The 16,649-nt window shown below is 46.8% G+C and overlaps 1 protein-coding gene across 1 annotated transcript in view; it reads right to left on the bottom strand.

The window, feature by feature from the left end:
• The window catches only part of LOC115096424 (epidermal growth factor receptor substrate 15-like 1), a 348,080-nt gene that overhangs the window by 218,907 nt on the left and 112,524 nt on the right, over positions 1–16,649 (bottom strand). The gene's annotated exons all lie outside the window — the stretch shown is intronic.

A 16,649-nucleotide genomic window follows, 5' to 3' on the forward strand; every position in this document is an offset into this window, starting at 1 on the left:
TTCTTCCCCCAGTTGTATCTTCTGTTTCCCCCAGGTCTATGTAACCCGGTTCCATGTAATGCATGTTGCAATTTTATGTTACACTGTAAACCGATATGATATGTATCTTGCCACATGAATGTCGGTATAAAAAAGTTCAAAATAAATAAATAAATACAGAGGACAAGGTTTCTCATCACCACATATATTACAGGCAAAAACATCATCATCGCAACTTGTAAACCGCTATGATGGCGAAACCAAATGACGGTATATAAAACTCGATAAATAAATAAAATAAACAAAATAACCCCTAACGGGTATTCCCTTCCAGCCCTTGAGGACTGCAGATTGGGTTTTCAGGATATCCTTAATGAATAAGCATGAGATAGACCTGCACACAATGAGGACAGGTGCATGCATATTCATTAAGGATATCCTGATCTATTGCCAGGCCTCAAGGACTGGGAGTGAATACCCCTGCCAAAGTCAGAAGGATAACTGGCTACATGAGCGATATCATTTCATAATGCTGACAAAAATGCTTTCAGCCCAGAAATGTTTTAAGGCTTTCTTGAGCAGGTTCCTCCGTTTTATATACCAAGCTGAAGAAACAACTCCAAAGGGGGTGGGGGGGGGGGGGGTGGGGAAGGTGGGGGCACGGAGGATGAAGAGAAACACAAAACTGAGGACAGACGAACGTCCAGTCTGAATTGTTGATAACCATGTGCTCTCTGAACTGATTGATGTTTTATTGTTTGTTATGGTATTTTACTGCTGTACATCACTTTGGGTGATTTAACTTAAATCATGAAAGTGGTCTAGAAATGCTTTTAAATAAATAAATATAGAGGACAGCAGTTTTTCTCCTTTGACAAGCAGGATCATCAGCCAATATTATTTTGGGGGCTGGAGGTGGGAACAGGGGCAAGAGAATCCAAAATAACTAAACAGGCCGATGCAGTAACGGCACGCGTTAAGCGGGTGCTCCCGGGGCGCTAGGAGAAATTGCACGCCCCTAGCGCCTCCTTACAGCGGGCGCCTGGGAGAGGTGGCTGTCACATGCTTAGGAAAACGGATGCTTAATTTTAGAGAAACTAGTAAACTCCCGCCTCTCTGACCACCTAGAACAATCCAACATACTCCTACCAACACAATATGGTTTCCGAAAACACCTCAGTACGGAATCCCTACTCCTCTCCCTTACAGACACCATCATCAAAGGAATGGATGCCGGTAACTCCTATCTCATTGCCATGCTAGATATTTCCGCCGCTTTCGATACCGTAAATCATAACATCCTCATCAACACTCTCATAGGAATCTCAGGTACTGCTCTTTCTTGGATAAAGTCCTTCCTCCAAAACCGTACTTACACTGTCCTCACCGACAACTTTACATCTCCCCCTGTTAATCTCGACTGTGGTGTTCCCCAAGGATCCTCCCTCTCTTCCACCCTATTTAATATTTATATGCTCCCCCTCACAAACCTCCTCTCCAACCTTGGTATTACACACTTCATCTATGCGGATGATGTGCAAATCCTCATCCCCTTCACAAACTCTGTACTCACCGAACTCCAAAACTGGAACACCATTCTCGCCTCCATAAACCAGCTCCTCACGGACATGCACCTAGCCCTCAATCCGCAAAATACTGAACTCCTCCTCATCTCCTCTAGACATGCATCCATACCCATTCCCTCCTCTCTCCTTTCCCCCAACTTTCTGACACAAGAAACCTGGGTGTTATACTTGATAACCAACTAACCTTCAAACCATATATCAAATCTATCCTTAGCAGCTGCTATTTCAAACTACAAACCCTCAAAAAACTCAAACCCCTTCTCTATTTCTCTGATTTCCGTACGGTACTCCAATCTATAATTTTTTCAAAAATGGATTACTGTAACGCTCTCCTACTTGGACTCCCTGCTACCCACATCAAACCTCTACAACTCCTTCAAAACGCTACTGCACGCATCCTCACTAATGCCAATAAGAAAGACCACATCACTCCCACCCTCATTGATCTCCATTGGCTCCCCATTCACTCACGAATTATTTACAAGACCCTTACCCTCATCCACAAAAGTATTACTAATGAACATTACAACTGGCTAAACCCACCCTTCCTCCCTCGTACCTCCACAAGACCCACCCGTTCCTCTCTCCGTGGAACTCTTATTCCTCCCTCCATAAAATCCACAAGACTCATCTCCACCACCAATAGAGCTCTCTCCTTCGCAGGCCCCTCCCTTTGGAACTCTATGCCTCTTGACCTACGCTCTGAAACATCCACACCCACTTTCAAAAAGAAACTCAAAACCTGGCTCTTCCTCCAAGCATACCCCCAATCATCTTCATCATCTACTAACACCCTAACCCGTCCATCATCTCTCACCAACACCTCCCCAATCAGACCCACACCCATCACCTACCCCCTCTAACCTCTAAGGAATTTCTATCCCTCACTTAACCTCCTGCATATAAAAAATGTTACCTAGTACAACCTCACACATAACCTCATTTCAACGGCTGTTGTTTTCGCGCTTACACAACCCTGTGTATAACCAGTGTACATATCAATTGTTCCTCGAATCCTTGTACATATCTTATCCTTATGTGTATGCAGAGAAGTCAAAGTGGCGGCCCTGCAAATCTCCTGCGGAGAGACTGACTGACTCTCCGCCCAGGACGTAGCTGGGGAACGCAGTGAGTGAGCCTACAGGCCCTCGGGAACCGCCCGACCCTGGCAAAGATAGGCCGAGGAGATTGCTTCCTTCAACCACCGCCCAATAGTGGTCTTAGAAGCCGGCTTACCCCAATTGGGCCCACTCCAGAGGACAAAGAGATGGTCCGAGACCTGAAAGTCATTGGTAACCTGGAGATAGCGAAGCAAGACTCGTTTGGCATCTAATTTACGAAGATCGCCCCCAGACGTACCCGCAATCTCCTCTGGAGAAAACGCAGGGAGTTCCACCGACTGGTTGACATGGAAGGAAGAGACAACCTTGGGCAAAAAGGAAGGAACCGTCTTGAGGGATACTCCGGAATCGGAAAAGCACAAAAAAGGTTCCCGACAGGACAATGCCTGGGTACTTGCCTGGTTCTTATGGCCTGGATTGGCCACTGTTGGAAACAGGATGCTGGGCTTGATGGACCCTTGGTCTGACCCAGTATGGCATTTTCTTATGTTCTTATGGATCTCAGAGATCCGGCGAGCGGAGGAGAAAGAGACGAGGAAGACAGTCTTGAGCGTGAGATCTTTTAAGGTTGCGCGACGGAGGGGTTCAAACGGAGCTATACAGAGGGCCCGAAGTACCAGATTAAGACTCCACGACGGACAAGTGGGCCGAGAAGGCGGATGTAGGTGTTTGACGCCCTTCAAGAACCGAATCACGTCCAGATGTCCCGCTAAGGAATGGCCTTCTACCCTACCCAGGAGAGAGCCGAGAGCGGAGACTTGTACATGTAGAGAACTGAAAGACCCTTGGAAAGGCCGTTCTGGAGAAAAGAGAGGACCAATGAGACCAGAGCGGAGTGTGCGGGAACACCGGACTCTGCACAGACAGACTCAAACACCTTCCAGATACGCATGTACGCCAGGGAGGTCGACTGTTTCCGGGCCCGCAGCAAGGTGGAGATGACTTCCTCCTTATAGCCCTTGCGCCTTAGGCGTCACCATTCAAAAGCCAGGCCGCTAGACAGAAGCGATCGGCCTGGTTGAAAAATACAGGACCCTGATGAAGAAGCCGAGGAAGGTGGCCTAGCCGCAGAGGTCCATCCGTCGCTGGGTTGACGAGATCCGCGAACCATGGCCTGCGTGGCCACTCGGGTGCTACCAGAACCACGGGTCCCCGGTGGAGCTCTATTCTTCTGAGGACTTTTCCCACTAGGGGCCACGGGGGGGGGGGGGGGAACACGTACAGAAGGATGTTCGCTGGCCAAGGGAGGGCCAGAGCATCCATGTCCTCCGAGCAGTGCTCCCTCCAGTGGCTGAAGAACTGATTTGCCTTGGCATTGCGCAAGGTTGCCATGAGGTCCAGGTGGGGGGGACCCCACCTGTCGATGATCAAATCCATGGCTACGTCCGAGAGTTTCCACTCCCCCGGATCGAGCGACTGACTGAGGAAATCGGCCTGAACATTTTCCTTGCCCGCGATGTGAGAGGCCACCAGGCATTGCAGATGTCGTTCCGCCCATGCGAAGAGACGGCTGGCTTCTCGGGCTACCAGGGGGCTGCGGATGCCCCCTTGGCGATTGATGTAAGACACGCTTGTGGAGTTGTCGGACAGAACCCTCACCGCTTTGCCGCGGAGAAGGGGGAGAAACTCCTGAAGAGCCAAGAACACCACCAGAGTCTCTAAGCGATTGATATGCCAGCGAGACTGAGCTGTCGACCAGAACCCCTGGGTGGCCTGGGAGAGGCAGACTGCACCCCAGTCCGAGAGACTGGCGTCCGTAGTGACTATCGTCCACTGTGGAGCTTGAAGAAGCATTCCCCTGCAACAGATGAGGAAGGGAAAGCCACCACTGCAAGTCGGCGACGGTAGAGTCCGACAACAGGAGGACCATGTGAAACTGTTCCGACACTGGCTGCCAACAGGACAGTAAGGCTTTCTGTAACGGACGCATTTGAGCAAAAGCCCAGGGGACTAGATCGATGGTGGATGCCATGGAGCCCAATACCTGCAGGTAGTCCCAAGCCGTCGGAAAAGGCAGCGAGATCAGATTCTGAATTTGGTCGATCAATTTGAGAGCCCAAGCACGAGGCAAGAGTACTTTGCCCACCCGGGTGTCGAAGTGAGCTCCCAGGAACTCTAGCTCCTGGGAGGGTTGAAGGTTGCTCTTGGAGAAATTCACTATCCACCCGAGGGACGCAAGAAGAGTCAGAACGCGATCCACCGCCTGCCTGAAGAGGACCTCCGATTTGGCCCACCCGAGCCAGTCGTCCAAGTATGGGTGGACAAGGATTCCTTCCCGGCAAAGAGTCGCCGCCACCACCACCACCACGACCTTGGTGAAGGTACGGGGCGTGGTCACAAGCCCGAAGGGAAGCACCCGAAACTGGAAGTCCCTGTTGAGGATGTGGAAACGAAGATACTTCTGGTAATCGCGGTGAAGCGCAATATGGAAATACGCCTCCGTCAGATCGAGTGAGGCGAGGAACTCTCCGGGGCAAACCACCGCGATGACCGCTCGCAAAGTTTTCATACGGAAATGTGGGATTTTGAGAGCCCGATTGACTCGCTTGAGGTCCAGAATCAGACGAAAAGAACCGTCATTCTTGGGAACGACGAAGTACATAGAATACTGGTCTGCACCAAGTTCCCTCTCTGGGACCGGGACCACAGCGCCCAGACTCAGGAGCCTGGCGAGAATTTGCTCCACTGTTTCCCGCTTGGACCGCCCTCATGGGGAGAAGAGAAAGAGATCCGGAAGGTTGCGAACAATCTCGAAGGCGTACCCATCTTAGATAATGTCGAGGACCCACTGGTCCGACGTGATTTTGACCCATTCCTCGAAAAACAGGGAGAGGCGGCCACCTAGGAAGGGGACCGAGGAATGAGTCAAGGGAACTTCATTGGGTGGTAAGCTTGGGAGTGGAGCGTGCGGGCTGGCCCTCTCGAGAAGGGTGGCGCCCACGAAAGGGCTGCGACCAAGACTGCGATTAAGAAGAATAACCCCTCGAAGAGCCACCCCGCCCACGTGGGGTAAACCGCCGCTGCCCCCGAAAACGCGGACAAGAGGGAGTAAAAGCCCGGGATGGCTTCGGACGATCCTCTGGAAGCTTATGGACCTTGTTGTCCGCTAAGGAATCCATAAGCTTCTCCAGGTCCTCGCCAAAGAGCAACTTACCCTTGAATAGCAAAGTGCCCAGCCGGGCCTTGGAGGACTGATCGGCCGACCAATTCCGCAGCCAGAGGAGTCGGAGGGCGGACACCGCCGATGCCATTGCCTTCGCCTGGACGCGGAGGAGGTCGTACAGCGCATCAGCCCCATATGCGACAACAGCCTCGAGACGCTCAGCCTGTTCCGCCTCTGCCGACGGGAGATCCTGGGTGCAGAGCAACTGTTGGACCCACCTGAGACCTGCCCGCAGCATAAGACTGCTGCAGGCAGTCGCACGAACTCCCAGCGCCAGGACCTCAAATATACGTTTCATATGTGCCTCGAGCTTGCGGTCCTGGGCGTCTTTCAGTGCCGTAGAGCCCTCCACCGGGATGGTGGTATGATTCGTGACCGCAGAGACTGTGGAATCCACGGTCGGATTCTTTAGAATTTCCAAACATTCTTCCAGAAGGGGGTACAGCTTGTCCATAGCCCACCCCAACCGGAGGGGTGCCTCAGGAGCCTCCCATTCCCGCATGAGGATGAGCTTGTGCATGGGATGAAAAGGAAAAGCCGTTGCAGGGGCCCTGAGACTAGCTAGGACCGGGTCCATATCCTTGGGCAAGGAGGCCATAAGGGTATTCGCGGGGGGCCCTTCCAACCCTAATTCCTGAAGGACAAAGGGAATGAGGGGTTCAAGTTCCTCCTTGAGGAACATCCTTAAAACTCTTGGATCGTCCCCCCTCCATGGAAGGAAGGGTACCCTCTAGGTCCGGAATAGCATCAAGGGGATCGGGGGGGGGAGGGACCACCCCCACTCGAGACGACCCCGGGGGCTCCGCGACAGGGCCAATAATCAACGGCGCGGGACGGGGAACTTTTGCCGGGAGGTGGGGGCAAGGGGGGGGGGCCTTCCTCCTCCTCCTGCAGGCTAGCTAGATAAAATTTATGCAGGAGAACGACAAATTCTGGAATGAAACGGGTCGCAGATTTCCCGGGTGGGGGAGGGGGCGAGGGGGGGTCAGGGAACCCACCCTGGGGGCCCGAGGGGCTCAAATCGGGGTGACTGAAGAAAATTCGGCCCCCCAGCCCCAGGGAGCTCCTAAAACGGAGCCGATGAAAAATCCAAAATTTCCCGACCCGGGAACGGCCTGGCCATGCACGGGGAAGTGGATCCCCGGGCTAAATTCGCCTGCCCTGCCGAGGAGGGACCTTTCCCCACCCGGCAGGCAGGCAGAGCAGAGGCCCTCCCGCGAAAAACGCAAGGAGGGCTGGCCACAAGAGAGGCAGGCTGCCTGCCGTGGCATAGGAGAGCCGCACTGAAGAAAAAAGCTGAAGAAAAAAATGTTTGAGTGACAGCCGGGAAGCCTGGAGTGAAGCAGGGGAAAAACCTGCTGACTCCTGCCTATCTTGCTGCCGGTTCAAGCCCCGTGGAGACCAAAAACGAAAAATATGGGTCTACACTTTTAAACTTACACCTGTTCTAATACATATGGTTTAATTATTATTATTATTTTTTTTTTTTTTTTTTTAACTGAGCGCAGCAGTGCAGAATTAAGACCCCTCGGCAGCCAGAGGAGGGGGAGACGAGAACTGGACTACCAGACTCTGTCCCCACACCTGGAAGCGATAACGGACACAGGCTATGCACTGCACAAGGGGCAAAGCCCTCCTGAGTCTGGCAAGAGCCAGAAAAAGGTAAAGTTAAAAATTCCTGACTTTTTTTTTTTTTATACAGGAAGAAAATCACAAATATCCCTAAGGAAGTACTTGCTTGATCCGAGAATTAAGGAAGAAAGAAAGGCTGACTTAGCCTAGGACAGGAGACCTGCTGGAGACAGACGAATACTGAAGGGTTACAGGGTAGGCTCTGTCCTCATATAGGATATCCTTTCAGTTTTAGTCTGTCTCCACCTGCTGGAAAGGAGGCTCAACCCACAGTCTGGACTGATCCGGGTACGTACAGGGAAAGATATAGTTGTACTGGAGAGTGACCAAAATGATAAAGGAGACGGAATAGCTCCCCTATGAGGAAAGGCTAAAGAGGTTAGGGCTGTTCTGCTTGGAGAAGAAACAGCTGAGGGCAGGATATGATAGAGGTCTACAAAATCATGAATGGATTTGAATGGGTAAATGTGAAAGAGTTATTTACTCTTTTGGATAATAGAAGGACTAGGGGACACTCCATAAAATTAGCAAGTAGCACATTTAAAACAAATAGGAGAAAATTCTTTTTCACTCAATGCACAATTAAGCTCTGGATTTTGTTCCAAAAAGCAGAATATAAAAATCTAAATAAACAAATAAATAAATAAGGAAGTTAGTGTTGCTATGTTTAAAAAAAAGGCTTGGATAAGTCCCTGAAGGAGAAGTCCATAAACTGCTATTAAACAATAGAGAATAGCCAATGATTGTTGTGGCATTAGTAGCATGGGATTTATTTAACGTTTGGGTACTTGTCAGATACTTGTGACTTGGATTGGCCATAGTTGGAGACAAGATACTGGGCTTGATGGACCTTTGGTCTGACTCAGTATGGCATATCTTATTTTCTTATGTAAGGCAAGACTGGCAACAGACAAGGAGGGCTACCGGAAGGTTCAGATGGGAACTAGGCAAATAACAGGTCCAGACAAAAAGGCTGAAATAGATCACACTGGGAACAAAGCAAGGCAAGAAGGCCCCTACGGCCACACAGAAACAAGACAAAGCAAGAAGGCTATGAAAGCCACGCAGCAACAAGGTAAAGTGAGGTAAGGTAAGGAGCTGAAGTGACTCAATGATGAAGCACCAAGCAATCTGTAAGGCAGGTTCTTATAGGACTGGCCTTGCTGCATCATGCAGCCATCAAGGCGGTGACTAGAGCAGGGCAGAGAATAGTTCAGTGAGGGCCCTTGCTGGCGGAGAGGCTGCCTAGCAGCCAAAATCGTGGCATATTAACACACAAACATCCATACACATCTCACACACACACATACCAATACCATATTATCTGCCTCCGTATAGTGGAAAATATGTGGTTTTTATGCAGATTCTGCCTCAGGACAGGATCCCTTTTCCCCTGGGGTTTTCTCCCCAGAGTTTATCTATGTTTGCATCAGGCGTTTCTGTTCTAGCAGGAGACCTTATGAAGAGGGAGGGGGCCGCACTCTCTATGTGACTGGGCCCTTCTCTGTTTTTTTTCATTGGCCTTCTGACGGCTGATACTGCAAGAGATCTTTGGAGGTATTGGAATCGAGGGGTTTCTCCTTTGTGTATGCCCTCAGCATTAGATCTACTGGTATATGCAGTCTTGCACAATTTTGAGTCCCTGGAAGGAGAACTGTCCTCAAAGCTTGAGGCTGATACTCACTTTGCATGCTTTGTGCATTTTCTAAGAAATTGCTTCCTTTATAGTTCAGGTAGTTTCTTCCCTCAAGATGTCAGTTAATAAGTTACAATCTTTGCCCATCAACCTCGAAATTAAGCAAAAAAAGGTAACCAACCTTGGTTCACCAGCGAACTCAAACGGATAAAACAAGATCTACGCCACAAAGAAAACAGATGGCGCAAAGCCCCTTCACCGTCTACTCTATCATCATACAAAGGAACTTTACATTTTTACAGATCATCCATCCTAAAATCAAAAAAACAATACTACGCTAATAAAATCCATGACCTACAATATGATGCAAAGGCTTTATTTTCATATGTATCACAAATCACAAAGCCAATTCCTCCATCAATACCAGATGATCATGCTCAATCCAAGGCAAATGAGCCAGCCCTGTTCTTTCAGCAGAAAATTTCAAACACTATAGCACTTCTTCCAACTAAGACCAACCCTCCTGATTCAAGCACTTCCAACCACATACTCAAGGATACTAAATTCGACAACTTTGAATTAACTTCCACTAAAGAAATCGAAACCATTTTAAAAAGGCAGAAACCATCCAGCCACCCAACAGATAACATACCCTCCAAATTATTGCTACTCATCCCGGACACAATCTCAAAACCTCTGACTAACATCATAAATTGCTGCCTAACTCAAGGTCTGTACCCAGATAGCCTAAAAAATGCTTCTCTTAAACCCCTCTTGAAAAAACACAATTTAGACCCTAGCATTCTTGCTAATTTCCGTCCAATCTCTAATCTTCCATTCCTAGCCAAAATTACAGAAAAAGTAGTCAATACCCAGCTATCAGATTACTTAGAAGAACACAATATTCTTTCCCCTTCCCAATATGGTTTCCGCAAATCACGCAATACAGAAACCCTGCTCATCTCACTAACAGACCATATTATTATGGGAATGGACAAAGGACACTCATTTCTTCTAATCCTTCTAGACATTTCAGCAGCCTTCGACACGGTCAACCACACCATCCTCCTGGACCGTTTATCTGATATTGGCATATCCGGCTCAGTCTACAGCTGGTTCAAGTCCTTCCTTGATAACAGAAGCTTCAGGGTCAGGATCAACAACAAAGAATCGCCATCGACAAATTCTTCTCTTGGCGTACCTCAAGGATCCTCCCTTTCTCCCACCCTTTTCAATATTTACCTCCTCCCCCTTTGTCATCTGTTAACAAGTCTCAATCTCATCCATTACATCTATGCTGATGATGTTCAGATTCTGCTTCCCATTACAGAATCCATCACTAAAGCTCTCTCACTTTGGAAAACTTGCTTTCAATCTATAAATAATCTCCTCAATAATCTAAATTTGGTCCTCAACTCCGCTAAGACTGAATTACTATTTATCTCTTCCAACCCAGACATCCATCCTCCACAAATCCATCAAAGTCTCCAACTCACCCATACTCAAGTAAGAGATTTGGGAGTAATTCTAGACAACCGCCTTAATCTAAAGACTATGATCAATTCGACTACCAAAGATTGTTTCCACAGACTACAGGTGTTGAGAAGACTCAAACCTCTCCTATATCTCCATGACTTTAGAACTGTTCTGCAATCCCTAATTTTTTCAAAAATATATTGCAGCGCTCTTCTTACTGGCCTACCCAGCTCAACCACCAAACCTCTTCAAATGATACAGAATGCTGCTGCCAGAATTTTAACCAGTACCAACCGAAGAGATCATATTACTCCCACTCTCCGAAACCTTCACTGGTTACCAGTCTACCACAGAGTCCTTCACAAATCTCTCACCCTGATACACAAGTCCATCCATAACTATTTTTATCTTGACCTTGAATTTCCCCTCAACTCCATACATCCAACAGACCAATTAAAGAAATCCACAAAGGAGAGTTACAAGTCCCTCCAACCAAAACCATTCACCTAGTTTCGACCAGGGTCCGAGCCTTTTCTCTAGCAGGTCCAAACATGTGGAATAGTCTTCCTGCAGAACTCAGGTTGGAACCATGCCTACTAACTTTTAAAAAAAAACTTAAGACTTGGCTGTTCCGACTAGCCTTTTTGGATCCTTCAGACACACAATAATCTACCATCCTACTCACGAGCCATGGAACCATGCCTCTTTGAGATGCCTTTTATCCAATACCTCCGCAATTAAACTATCTTGCTCGAACTGAGCTCATTATGACTTTTGAATTTTAAGTTACGGCTCTGCTCGGGCCTTTTTTACTCTATTTACTTCCAAGCTGTAAAGCCTCCAAGTTTATAGTCCTTGTTCAAAATAACTTTCTTGCTCTCTTTCTGATTATAACTTATTGTTCTGTTTTCTGTTACAAGTTTCTATCCCTCATTCGATGTAAACCGATCTGATATGGTATTCAACCATGAAGTTCGGTATAGAAAAATGTGAAATAAATAAATAAATAAATAATAAGTTGAAGGAAATTAATAAGGTGGAGTAGAAACTGACACTGGAAGAACAAAATCACGGGGAGAAGCTAAAACGGCAGAGGTTCCTAGTGAAATGACCAACTGCAAAACAGGCCTAACAAATTTCCATGGCTCTGAGCTACCACCACACAAGAAGCCAAAGGCTTTTGGTTCAAGCAGACCCAGCTGACAGCATTGCTGGATTTAACTGCCTCCCTGGCAGTAACTGTTTTTCTCCCAGAAGAAGATGGTGGCATGTAAGCTTACCAGGCCCTGCAACTCCAGCAGTGCCAGCTGCATTTATAGTTCACAACCCAGTCCCAATGGGAAATGGAACAGGAGGTAACCTTAACAGAAGCACCAGGAAACAGAGCCTGAGCCACTGTCACTCCCCTTGAGCAACCTTTGAGCATTTAGAGACTTATTTAACAGCTTTTTTATACTGACATTCATGGGTACATCATATCGGTTTACATTGAACTAAGAGAAATACAGAGAACGGGGGGTGGGGGGGGGAGCTAAACAAGGAAAAGGCAAAAGGAGCAATAAACTTAGGTAGTGGCAAAACATGGAGTAACGGTAAGTAAGTGTAAATCAAAACCTTAAAGTAGTATGGCATAAAATAAGAATAAATAAATGGGCAATAGAGAGGAGGAGCAGGGGGGATTATGATGGGAAAGCCTGCTTAAAGAGCCAGGTCTATAACTTTTTCCTAAATTTGTACAGGCAGGGATCAATGAGACGTTCGGCTGGAAGAGCATTCCAACAAGTAGGACCTGCAACTGAAAGGACTCGTTCCCTCGTGGAGGAGAGGTGAGCATTCTTAAGGGAGGGGGTGTAGAGGGTGCCTTTGTGGGTGGTTCTGGTGGGGCGGTTATGGAGAGTGAATTGCAGGGGCTCTTCAAGCCAATTAGAGTTGTGGTTGTAGAGAGTTTTGTGGATAATATTTAGGGTTTTGAAAAGGATACGTGAGGGAATAGGAAGCCAATGCAGTTCTTTGAGGACAGGGGTTATATATGGTTGGATTTGCTGGAATTAGTGAGGGTTCTGGCTATTGCATTTTGCAGCGTTTGAAGCGGTTTGATGGTAGTGTAAGGAAGGCCCAGAAGTAGTGAGTTTCAGTAGTCCATCTTTGTGCAAATGGTTGTTTGTTTGACTGTACGGAGATCATGTGAGTGTAGTAAAGGTTTGAGTTTCTTCATAACATGGAGCTTATAGAAACCTTCTTTTAGGATAGTGTTGATGTATTTTTTGAAGTTTAGATGCTGATCAATTATAACACCTAGATCACGTACTAATGGCTGTATACAGGTCGAGTTTGGTGAAGGGTCGCTTGTGGGGGCAAGCATGGGGTTCTGTGGGTTGGACATGAAGAGCAGCTCTGTTTTTGCGGTGTTGAGAGATAGTTGGAGGCTCGTGAGGAGGGTGTTTATGGATAAGAGGCATTTCTCCCAAAATTGTAAGGATTTAGAAATGGATTCTTGTATGGGTATGAAGACTTGGACATCATCGGCATATATGAAGAATTTGAGGCCAAGATCAGAGAGGAGATGGCAGAGAGGCAACATGTATATATTAAAAAGGATGGAGGAAAGTGAAGAGCCTTGAGGGATGCCTTGGGAATATGGAGGGATTCTGAATTTCCTATTATCACAGTGTATTGTCTGCTGGCCAGGTGGGATTTAAACCAATGGTAGGCTGACCTTGATATGCCTATGTCTGATAGGCGGGAGAGGAGGATGTTGTGGTTTATGGTGTCAAATGCTGAGGAGATGTCAAGGAGGGGTAGGATGTAACATTGCCCTTGATCAAGGCCTTTGAGAAGGGTGTCTGTAAGAGCAAGTAAAAGAATTTCGGTGTTAAAACTGCTTACGGAAACCAAATTGGAAAGGGTGAAGAATGTTATGGGTGTCAAGGTAATCCGAGAGCTGGGAGTTAACCACCTTTTCCATGATTTTGGCTATAAATGGAAGGTTTGAGATAGGACGGTAATTGGATGGGTCTTTGGGGGTCAATGGCCTTGAGGAGGCAGATGCAGCTCCTTAATCCTCATGCTTTATTCCCCACCCCCCAGCTCCCAGCTTTACCAACCAACACAGAGGGAAATATAGAAGGGGAGGGTGGAAGAAGAGATCTTCTATAGAGGATCCTCCTAGCCAAGGTTCTCATCCCTGACTCTACCAAACTTCCTTTGGAGATGGGAGTCCTCCAGAGGGGTCACTAGGCTGGAGATCAGTAACATGGCCCAGAGTTTGAAGAGATTAAACAGAACTGCTCAAGACACTCAACCAAGCAGGTCAAGCCAAACCTGGGAGCCACAAATCCTGCTGCACCAGATCAGTACATCCTTTGTTCTGCTGGAGATGCACTACGGTAACTACCAGAGATGATGTGACAGGAAAAGCTGTCCCCTCTAATTCCATCTCCTGGCAAGAGGAAATAACCCATGTCTGGACTGGAATAGCAGCATGAAAATTAATATGCCATTTCTGAAATCCAATGGATTTCAAGATCTGAGACAGCATGGCTTTAACAGAGATGCCTAGTATAGGGGGTGAAATTCTTCTAAGCATGAAAAAAAGCAGGATCTGATGAGTTTAAGGTGACAAAATAGATTGATAGGTCAACGGTAAAAGTCAGAAAATTCTTGGGTGCATAGGGAGAGGAATAGTCAGCAGAAAGAGTTGATATTGTCCCTGTATAACCTCTGCCCTGGCGAGTCTTCAGTTGGATATTGGAGACCACATCTTCAAAGAATATACACCAGATGGAGTCTGTCCAGAAGGCAGCTTTTAAAACGGTAAGTTGTCTTCATTCTAAAGCATTTGGGGAAAGTCTTGAAAATCTAAACATCTATATCCTATAGGAAAGGTGGGATGGGGACGATATGAGAGAAACATTTAATTACCTCCAAGTTTTCCATGCAGAGGAAGTCAGAGCCTTTCAAAGGAAAGAAGATTATTTTTATTTTATTTAGGTCTTTTTTATACCGACACTCATGATACCAATCATATCGTATCGGTTTACAATAAACAGTGGTGCAATAACATTAAAATTAACAACTTCGTGAACAATAGGCTAGGAGAGAGGGAGAGAGTGAAAAGTTACAATAAACAGGGGTATTTGAACTGGGAGGAGGAAAAGCCAGAGTAGTGGCTAGCATAGAAATAGGTAGTATTTAGTCTCAGAAATAAATAATATACAGATATATACATAAGGCTATAATAGACTCTAGTATTCAGGACTGAATGTAATCCACTATACATGGTATCCTATACCTAGTTGTAGCAGTAGGGGATGTCATAGATCGGGGAAGGCTTGTAGAAATAGCCATGTCTTGAGTTTCTTTCTGAAAGTTTGTGTGCAAGGTTCCTGTCTAAGGTCTGTGGGCATGTTGTTCCAGATGGTTGGTGCTGCTGCCGAGAAGGCTCGATCTTTAGTGGATGAAAGGTGTGTGAATTTGGCTGGGGGGGGTGTAGCGTACCTTTGTATGCTTCTCTGATGGGTCTGGTAGAGAAGTGCAGCGTGAGAGGGTTGTGTAAGTCGATGGGTGTACTGTTGTATATAGCTTTATGGATGATGGTGAGACATTTGTGTAGAATTCTGAAGTTTACTGGGAGCCAATGTAGGTTTTTCAGGATAGGTGTGATGTGGTCTCTTCTATTGGAGTTTGTTAAAATTCTGGCAGCCGAGTTTTGTAGCATCTGTAGTGGTTTGGTGGAAGAGGCGGGGAGGCCTAGCAGAATGGAATTGCAGTAATCCAATTTGGAGAATATAATGGCCTGGAGTACCGATCTGAAGTCTTGAAAATACAGTAGTGGTTTGAGTCTTTTTAATACCTGCAGCTTGAAGAAGCAGTCTTTGGTTGTGTTGGTGATGAACTTTTTTAGATTTAGTTGTTTATCGATTATAACTCCTAGGTCTCTTGCTTGGTTGACCAGGGTGTTGTTGTGACTTGTGAGTAGGCTATCTTTGTGGTTGAGGGATATAAGGAGCATTTCTGTCTTGGACGTGTTGAGTACAAGGTTTAAGGTAGTCAGGAGGTCATTGATTTCTTTGAGGCAGTTGTTCCAGAATTTCAGTGTTTTTGTAAGGGATTCGGTTATAGGGATCAGGATTTGGACATCGTCGGCATAGAGATAGTGTTTGAGTTTAAGATTCGTAAGCAGCTGGCAAAGGGGGAGAAGATATAGGTTGAATAGTGTAGGAGACAGAGAAGAGCCCTGAGGAACACCTCTTGTAGTGTTGATGAGCGGAGATTCCTTGTTGTTGATCTTTACTTTGTAACCTCTGTTCGTGAGAAAAGAGTCGAACCATTTGAAAGCTGTACCTGTTATCCCGATGTCCGAAAGTCGTTTTAGAAGGGTGGTATGGTTCACCGTGTCGAATGCTGCTGAGATGTCGAGTAGTATTAGCAGGAAGGAGTGTCCGGAGTCCATACCCATGAGGAGATGGTCTGTGAGGGAGATGAGGAGTGATTCGGTGTTTAGAGCTTTGCGAAATCCATATTGAGATGAATGGAGAATGTTGTGATCTTCCAAGTATTCTGATAATTGGGTGTTTCCATGATCTTTGCTAGAAAAGGTAGATTGGAAATAGGCCGGAAGTTGTTGGGTTCTCTAGGGTCTAGATTTGCTTTCTTAAGAAGGGGTTTGAGGGTGGCAATTTTTAGGACGTCCGGAAAGATTCCTTGTGATAGTGAGCAGTTTATGATGTCAGCTAGGTATTTGGAGATGCAGTCTGGCACCGATAGAAGGAGCTTGGTTGGGATTTGGTCCAGTGGGTGGTATGAAGGTTTCATTTTCTTTAAAATTGATCCGATTTCCAGGGAGGAGGTGGGTTCAAATGACTCCAGAGAGGGTCCGGAGTTTGAGGTGGGGGGGCTGGGGATGTGAGAGGAGGAAGAATTGATGGGCAGGCCTTTTAGTAAGTTAGAGATTTTGTTGTGGAAAAAAATTGCCAATTCATTTGCCTTTGGTTTGTGCCAGTTCGTCTGGGATGCAAGGGGTGGTGGTTTTAGTGAGCTCTGTTACATAGAAGAAA

The sequence above is a fragment of the Rhinatrema bivittatum genome, chromosome 8, assembly GCF_901001135.1.
Source record: "Rhinatrema bivittatum chromosome 8, aRhiBiv1.1, whole genome shotgun sequence".
Taxonomy (NCBI): Eukaryota; Metazoa; Chordata; class Amphibia; order Gymnophiona; family Rhinatrematidae; genus Rhinatrema; species Rhinatrema bivittatum.